Source organism: Saimiri boliviensis, chromosome 2 (genome assembly GCF_048565385.1).
Source record: "Saimiri boliviensis isolate mSaiBol1 chromosome 2, mSaiBol1.pri, whole genome shotgun sequence".
Taxonomy (NCBI): Eukaryota; Metazoa; Chordata; class Mammalia; order Primates; family Cebidae; genus Saimiri; species Saimiri boliviensis.
In genome coordinates, this window is record NC_133450.1 from 47,123,492 (window position 1) to 47,132,079 (window position 8,588).

Genomic DNA, 8,588 nt, shown 5'->3' on the forward strand with positions numbered 1-8,588 from the left:
GGATAAGCACACTTCTGGGCTCCTCAAGACATAGGCAGAGATATTATAGTAATGGACAAGACCAGAGTCTGGATGTATTTTTGGCCCTCCAGATCCACTCCCCACCCTTCTCTGCCCTGCATGGTGCCAGGCTGACCTCTGCAACGAATCATGAAGGCTCCCTTGCCCTCAGGCTTCCAGTCCACGGTAGAACTGGGAGGCCACATGTTTCTCTGGCCTCCTCCCTGAAGGCAGTGGCTGTGTCCATCTAGGATGATAGCTCCTGTGAGGCCATTCCCACCCCCCAACCACCAACTGGCTCCCTCCCTGGCCCCTGCAGGCTAGGAATCACTGTTGCTGGTTCCTGGCTGCTTCACTACCCTTTGCTGGTTCCTTTAATCTTGCCCACCTACTATTCCTTCATTCCATTCTCTTCAATTACTTCTTTGAATGTGGCCTGACAGGGAAGCCATAGCCAGGTCAGAATGAGGCAACCCTGATAGGTTTAACTACTGAAATATTTCCAACCATCCCCATCCAGGCTGCCCTGGCCTCTTCCTTGGGTTCCTCTGGGCATTCCTATGACTCAGCAGCCAAAGGGTGAAGAGCTGACATAGGAGGGGCCCCAGAATTGCTTCCTGTGTGGCCCAGGCCGTGCAGTAGAAAAGAGGTAAATGCAAGCAGATCTCTGGAGGTGCCTGGGACCCCCTGAGCATCACCTCCCTCCTCCTGGCCTTCTGCAGCCAGGCTCCTACTCCTTCCCAAGAACTCCATGGAAAGGAAGAGGAATGCAGTCACTTGGAGGTGAGTGGTAATTTCTCACTGGAGCAGAGACCACTTTTTACAGCTCCCCAATGTCCCTATTTCCAAACCTGTTTCTGGATGTTGATGGGGGAGGGTCCTCTGGCTGAGCAGTGCCTGGCCCTGTCCGTTGCTCCTTCTCTTCCCACTGTCTTATTTTCTCCCTCCTTCCTCATGGAATTGGGCCACCTGCAGCCTCTGTGCTGGGCCTTTCTAACACCAGCTCTCCCTGCCTGGACATCTGTGCCATATCCCGGCTGCCCGCCCTGGAAGGTGGGCACTACCATGCATTGCCTCAGGCCATCCACCTCGATGGGCTGCTGAAGGAATGTATTCTTATGGAAGCACACCCCTCAGCCTGGTTCTCCAGAAAGCAGAGCTGGATGTCAAGGCTCCTGTGGCTTCTGGAGAAGACAGGAAGAGCTAGAATTCAAACATGGGCTCCATTCTGTAGCCCTCCATGAGCCTTGCTGGTGGCATCGTCACTGCTTGGAGTAAGTCCCCTGGTGGAGTCCTTGCCCCAAACCTTCCCTAACTGGGCAGTAAGATTGGGAGCCGCATGAGGAGAGATCCAAGATGGCTGATCACTAGCAGCTCGGGATTGTAGCTCCCACTGAAAACGCAAAGAACGAGAGGACGCCACACCTTCACATGAATTCTTGTTGCTCATGCACCAGGAGATTCCCAGCGGAGGAGCCCCACGGGTCGCCAGCGCGACTCTTGTGACCGGCGAGGCGGTTTTGCCGGCACCTCAGAGCGTCGGTTCTTGGTGCAGAGTCAGAAAAGCACCATCAATCTTAACGCCGCTGATTTGGTCGGCGCAGTGGGTTGCTCAGATTTCGGCGCTGAGAATCAATAAGCTGGACGTCCACTCAGAAACCCAATTACAAAGACGGTAATTATAAAGACCACAGATGGATAAATCTACAAGAAAGGGAAGAAAGCAGTCAAAAAAGGCTGAGAATACCCAAGATCAAAACGCCTCTTCCTCAGCAGGGAATCCCAATTCCTCATCAGCAACGAAACAAGGCTTGATGGAGAACGAGTGTGTTCTAATTACAGAAGCAGGCTTCAAAACGTGGATAATAAGAAACTTCTGTGAATTAAAAGAACTTGTTCTAACACAATCTAAAGAAACTAAGAACTTTGAAAAAAGGTTTGACGAAATGTCAACAAGAATACAAAATTTAGAGAGGAAAATAAGTGAATTGATGGAATTGAAAAACACAATACGAGAACTACGTGAAGTATGCACAAGTTTTAACAGCCGAATTGATCAAGCAGAAGAAAGGATATCAGAGGTCGAAGACCAACTCAATGAAATAAAACAAGAAGACAAGACTAGAGAAAAAAGGATAAAAAGGAATGAGCAAAGTCTCCAAGAAATATGGGACTATGTGAAAAGATCTAATCTACACTTGATAGGTGTACCTGAATGTGACGAAGAGAATGAATCCAAGCTGGAAAATATGCTTCAGGATATTATTCAGGAAAATTTTCCCAACTTAGTAAGGCAGGATAATATTCAACTCCAGGTAATACAGAGAACACCACAAAGATATTCCTCAAGAAGAGCAACTCCAAGGCACATAATTGTCAGATTCACCAGGGTTGAAATGAAGGAGAAAATACTAAGGGCAGCCAGAGAGAAAGGTCAGGTTACCCACAAAGGGAAGCCTATCAGACTTACAGCAGATCTCTCAGCAGAAACCCTACAAGCCAGAAGAGAGTGGGGACCAATATTCAACATCCTTAAAGAAAAGAACTTTCAACCAAGAATTTCACATCCAGCCAAACTAAGCTTCATAAGTGAAGGAAAAATAAAGTTTTTTGTGAACAAGCAAGCACTCAGAGAATTCATCACCACCAGGCCTGCTTTACAAGAGCTTCTGAAAGAACCACTACACATAGAAAGGAACAAACAGTATCAGCCTTTCTAAAAAATACCAAAAAGTAAAGAACATCAATATAATGAAGAATTTACATCAACTAATGGGCAAAATAGCCAGCTAATATTAAATGACAGTATTAAACTCACATATATCATTATTAATTCTAAATTTAAATTGACTAAATTCCTCAATTCAAAGACAGGCAATTTGGACAAAAAACTAAAACTGTATGCTGCATCCAGACCCATCTCACATTCAAGGATACACAAAGACTCAAAACAAAGGATGGAGAGAGACTTACCAACCAACCAGAGAGCAAAAATAAATAAATAAAAAGCAGAAGTTACAATTTTTGCCTCTGATAAAATAGTATTTAAAGCAACAAAGATCAAAAGAAGCAAAGAAGGACATTATATAATGATAAAAGGATCAATGCAACAACAAGAAGAGTTAAAGGTCCTAAATATACATGCACCCAATGCAGGAATACCCAGACACACAAGACTTATAAAGAGACTTAGACTCCCACACAATAATAGTGGGAGACTTCAATATTAATATTAGACAGATCAATGAGACAGAAAATTAACAACGATATCCAGGACTTGAACTCAGATCTGGAACAAGTAAACGTAATTAACATTTATAGAATTCTCCACTTTACACAAAATATACACTCTTATCAGTACCACATTATATCAACTTAGAAGCTTAAACGAAATGTTGGTTGGCTCCTTGTTTGTTACTCTCTTCCCTCATTTTCCTTCATGTCTCCATTATTAAGGACAATTATAGGCATACCCATATTTAGACTGCATTCTAGCCCGGGCAGCAAAGCAATACCCCCATTCTCTCTCCCTCTTCCTCTTTCTCTTTCTTCCTCTTCTTTATTCTTTTTCTTATTATAAAAAAAAAAAAAAAAGATTGGGACCCGCAGTTTCCAAGAAATGGGGGTCCCCCCAAATCCTTCCTGACTTCAAGGTGTGTGAGTCTCATCTAATATTTGGTTCACAGCCCTTCTTCATGCAGCAAATGGGGCTGAATCCCTCCTATGGCAGTGTTTGGGGACATCCCAGGGTCCCAAGGGAGATTTGAACCAGCTACTGGGCTAGATGGAACTTAAAAAGAATCAGGACTGAACAGAATGTTGTCTGAGTCACCCAGTGCCCCATACCTGTTCCAGTGGATGAATTTATAGTGAAATCAGGCAACATAGACACATGCTTTTTCTAGCCAAAGTCAGCAACTCTGGAGTGAGGATGGAGGAAAATGAATAACAAGGTCTTTCTGGGTTTGGGACATGTCCAGGCCACAGTTCATGCCAGGATGTCACCTGAAGTGGCCCAAAGGAGGGATTGGATCTCAGTGCAGAGAATAGTGGGGATCTGAGTTCATCAGTGACCCAAAAGCATAAGGGCTCAGCACCGAGGCTTCAGTCAGTGTGGGGAAGTTTCTACAGGCCTGGATGAGCTGGGGAGGCAGAGCAAGGTGTAGTAGGAGATGCAGCAGACAATGGAAGGCTGAATTCTCCAGGTGAGAAGCGCAGGCTCAGAGAGGTGGCTCATTCAAAGGTTCCACAGCTCTGGAACCGCCAAGGCAGTGAATGTGGCTCTGCCACCCAAACTCCAGCACCATGACCTTCTCCTACACCTTCAGGGCTGAGTGCAGGGAAAGTAACCAAGCAAAATGGGACAGTGTCCTGTAGGCTTGCAGGGGAGACACTGAGAGTGGAGAGATTGGCTATAGAGAGGCTGGTGGATCTGCAGTTTGAAAGCAGTGCAGGGGACTGACTCTGTCTTTCCTGCAATGAGAATAGAGAAAATTTGGACTTCCTAGGTAAGAGCAGAGAGATGTCACCAAGACAGAAAGCCCCATCTCTGTACACAGTGGGGAGAAGAGGACTTTGCATATAGCCAAGCAACGCTCAAGGGGAGGATTTGGAGTCCTGATAACATGTTGTGTGTTTGTGTGTGTGCACATGTATGTGCATCGTGTGTGTATGGTACAGTGGGACTGACCTTAGCAAAGGGAAGTGCTGGAGAAAGGATAGGTGAGAATATGAGAGGTGTGGAGGGGGATTTGCACTCAACTGATGGCTTTTGCATCTTCCTTTATGGAAATACCCATCCTGGGCCCAAGCTGTGCCCAGCCTTCCAGGGAGGGGGGTAACCCTAGCTGGGAGGGGAGTAGGGGACAGAGAGAAGGGAAAGCCTCTGTGCTCTGACTCAGCTCCTCCACCCTGCCATGCTCCTTGGGCTGCCCTGTGCCTCACAGCCCTCTAAGTGGACAGAGGGCAGCGTCTTGTGGCCTAACTGGGTAGGGTGAGGACAAGGGCTGGGACTGGTTGAGTCTCCCATAGTCTTTCTCAGGCCAAGTTTCCAGCACAGAGGCTATGGGTTGTGGATAAGCATGCACATGTGCTTCCTTGGGATAAATCACCTCAGTATTTATTTGGTTTACAGTAGCCTTGGGCGGTACTGAGACCCTTTTATCTGGACTAATCAGTGAGAAACAAAAAACAAAACAACAGCCAGAGGGTTTCTGCTGGCTTGGAAGAGTCTGTGCTGGGAAGGAGGAGGAAACAGAACCCTGGAAGTGATGAAAGGCAGTGAGCTTACAGCTCTTCAGCTGTGGGCAGAGCACCTCAGGATGGGCCAGACTCTGGGTGCTGGAGTCAGAATAGCAGACTCTCCACTTTGGGAGCACGCTCTTGCCTATATATACATTTTAGGTTAATCCCCTTATCTCTGATCCCTTAAGAGAAAAGGGCAAAAGTCCCAGGGCAATGGGGAATTCTAGAGTGTGCAGGGATGGCCACAGATAAGCATCCTGGTAAACTGGGGTGATGGCATTCCAGCCCAAGGGTTCTCTGGTGACTCCCCAGGTAACCCATGCTTGTTTGGATGTTATCCCCACCCCCTCAAATAAAAAAGGCAAGCTGCAGCCCCTGATCCAGTTTTTGCTTTTTCTGGACCACTGCGACAGTTGGGGGAGGTTTTCTTGTCCACTGCAATGTAGCAGTCACTCCTGCACTGCATCTCTTCAGCTATCCCTGCCCACATTCCACTTGTGAGGCTGGGCTCACCCAGTAGGAGGGAGGTCTGGGCAGTGCCAGGGTGAGGAATGCAGTGTTACATTGGAGCAGCAGCGGTAGTCTCAGGGTGGCTTGAGACAGTGTGGCTGTGCTGAAGAACAGAACGTGAGGTCTTACGGAGGCTTGGTTCTGTGGAGTCAGGTGAGGACAGAAATGGGTGCATGACTAAAGCAGTGTTTATTCACTGCTGACTTTAGCAACAAACATCCTGGATTAGATTTTACCAAGAAGATGAGTTGTCCTTCCAAAGTAAATCGTGCCATTGGCTAGTTATATAGTGAGGGTAAGCACTGGCTCATTGACAAAGTAAAGGAATAACAGGAGTAGGATGGAAATGGAGGAAAGGAGTGGTCACATGCCAAGGTTCAGAATGAAGGCCGCAAGCCACAGTATGCCTCATGCCTTCTTAAATGTAGTGCTGGGACAGTGTGTCGGGGCAGGTGGAGGGACCTGAAGGAGCGCTGCAGGCCATGACTGTTTTGTGTGCCCTTAGTGGCTGGACTCAGGTTTAGAGTTTCTGTCCTTTTAGCCCTTGAAGGTTTAAAGATGCTGTCCCCTAGGCAGGAACCATTCTTATGAATCCTAGTGAGTAAAATGACTCCCCTTGCTGATCATTTTATCTATGACTTTTGATATTTTCTAATTGCTACGCACTCCAGAGAAGTTAATTTGCGGATATACATACACAGCTTGCAATCGGCAAAGCTGGGATTTGAATCTGAGTTTTTCTTAACTACCCTCCATGATAAAATGATGGCCAAGCCTCTATCAACCCAGTTCTTTCCTCTGGCTATTTTTTACTGTTCTGTCTCTTGAAATCAGAGCCTGAGGCTTTCAATATTTGGATAAGATATGGGAGGGAGCAGGAGTAAGGGGTGGGGAGTGGTGAGAGAGTCAGGGAGGTAGGAAAGCCACTACATGCCCATCCCTCTAGGATCTCTTACGAGGAGTGTGGGATACCTCTGGAAGTGTGGGATGGCAGACAGAGCATTCATCCATGGGTTCTCATTTCCCACCTATCAAAGGTTGTCTCAGGGTCATCAGCTCCTCCACACTTCCCCCAGTCAAAGAGGAAGATGCATCCACAGTGCAATGAATTGAGATCCACAGGAAACGGCCCACCCCAGCCATGTCTGAGATCAGGATGAGGGCAAGAGGGCGTGAGTCAGGGAACCCAATACATCTGCTACATGGTCTCTAGGAAGGAACAGTTCATGGGCTCAAATATATTTAAGGATAAAACACTCAATCCATTGCTCCTGTGAGACTCCAGGGAGAAACGGAATCTTTCCTATGCACAAAATGACAATTAGTCCACTTCTCCCAAGGGATACAGTTTAGAAATTTTCATGGGAGGCTTTCAGGCTGCCCAATCTCAAATCTGTCATTAATGGTTTGAGCAGTCCCCTGTGGCTGTCTCTTGGGGTTACCGAAAGAAACCAGAGAATTAAAAGGAAGAAAACACAGGAAAGAAGGATCAGAGAAAAAACCCTTAATTAACCAGACTCATAAAAAGAGCTTGGGGTCTTTCAAAACTGAATGTTCTATTTGTTGTAAATAGAATTATTTAAATACAACAATTAATACTATAAAGTTTAAATGCTGATCTTAAAACTCCCTTGGCTTCTCCCTAAGTAACTAACAGGACAGTTTTACAACGTGAGACCCTGGGAAGTGGAGGGATACAGGGCCTTCTCTTGTCCCGTTTCAGGTGACTTGCCTTCTGGAGACAATTTGCAAAGGATGCTCATGGTAATGGTGGACCCCTGGAGACCTGAAGCACCCCAAGTGTGGATTTGATGCCTGGAAACCTCAGCAGTAACCTCGGCCAGAGTGCCAGGCAGTTGGGTCTCAAATGTCCTGGGTCAGATTTTATCAGAAAAATGAGCTGTCCTTCCATCTAAAGCAAATGGTTCCCTGGGCCAACTGAACAGTTTACTGACAGTACAGTTGGCCCATATCTGGAGGGGTTCTTTTAACAGGCAAGAGGAGGGAGTATGGGATGCCAAGCAAAACAAACCATCACTTTCTATCTTAGTCTGTTCATGTTGCTGTAATAAAATACTGCAGACTGGGTAATTGATAAAGAGCAGACATTTATTTCTCACAGTTCTGGAGCATAAGAAGTCCAAGAGCAATGTGCCAACATTCTGTGTATGGTGTGGGCTGCTTTCTGCCTCCAAGATGGCACCCTGTGGCTGTGCCCTCACATGCTGGAAGAGCAGAAGAACATGAACTCGCTATCTCAAGCCTTTTTATAAGGGCCCTAATCCCACCCATCAGGGCTCTGCACTCATGACTTTATCATCTCTTGAAGATCCCACCTCTTAATATTATCACACTAGCCATTAAGTTTTAGCATAACAATTTCAGTGGCTACATTCAGATCATAGGACCCTCTAACCCCCAACTACAAAACAGCCTACATCAGATAGAGCCATTTCCAGAATCCTTCTCTAACTCCTTTCTTCTCTTCCCTATTCTCCTGAAGTTTACGAGCTAACTTTCTGCCAAACCGTTCAGGAAGGCTCAGTTCTCCTACTGCCCTGCTTCCCTTGTTGGGTTAAGCATTTACGTAGCTGTGGGGAAGTGTAACTGCCTGAGGATTCATCTGATGTAAGCCCACATGCCTATCATGAAAGCTGTGTTTTTCCTGCCAAATCTGCTGGTTTTCCTCCAGTGCACCTGGTCTCTAACCTTTTCAAGGAGAGGTTGAAACCTGCCCATCACCTGCCTTGGGAGCAGCTACACCCCAGAATTAAAGAAGAGAGAACTGGAAAAGATATGACAAAAGTCTAATTTCCCCCCACCTTTCATCTCCC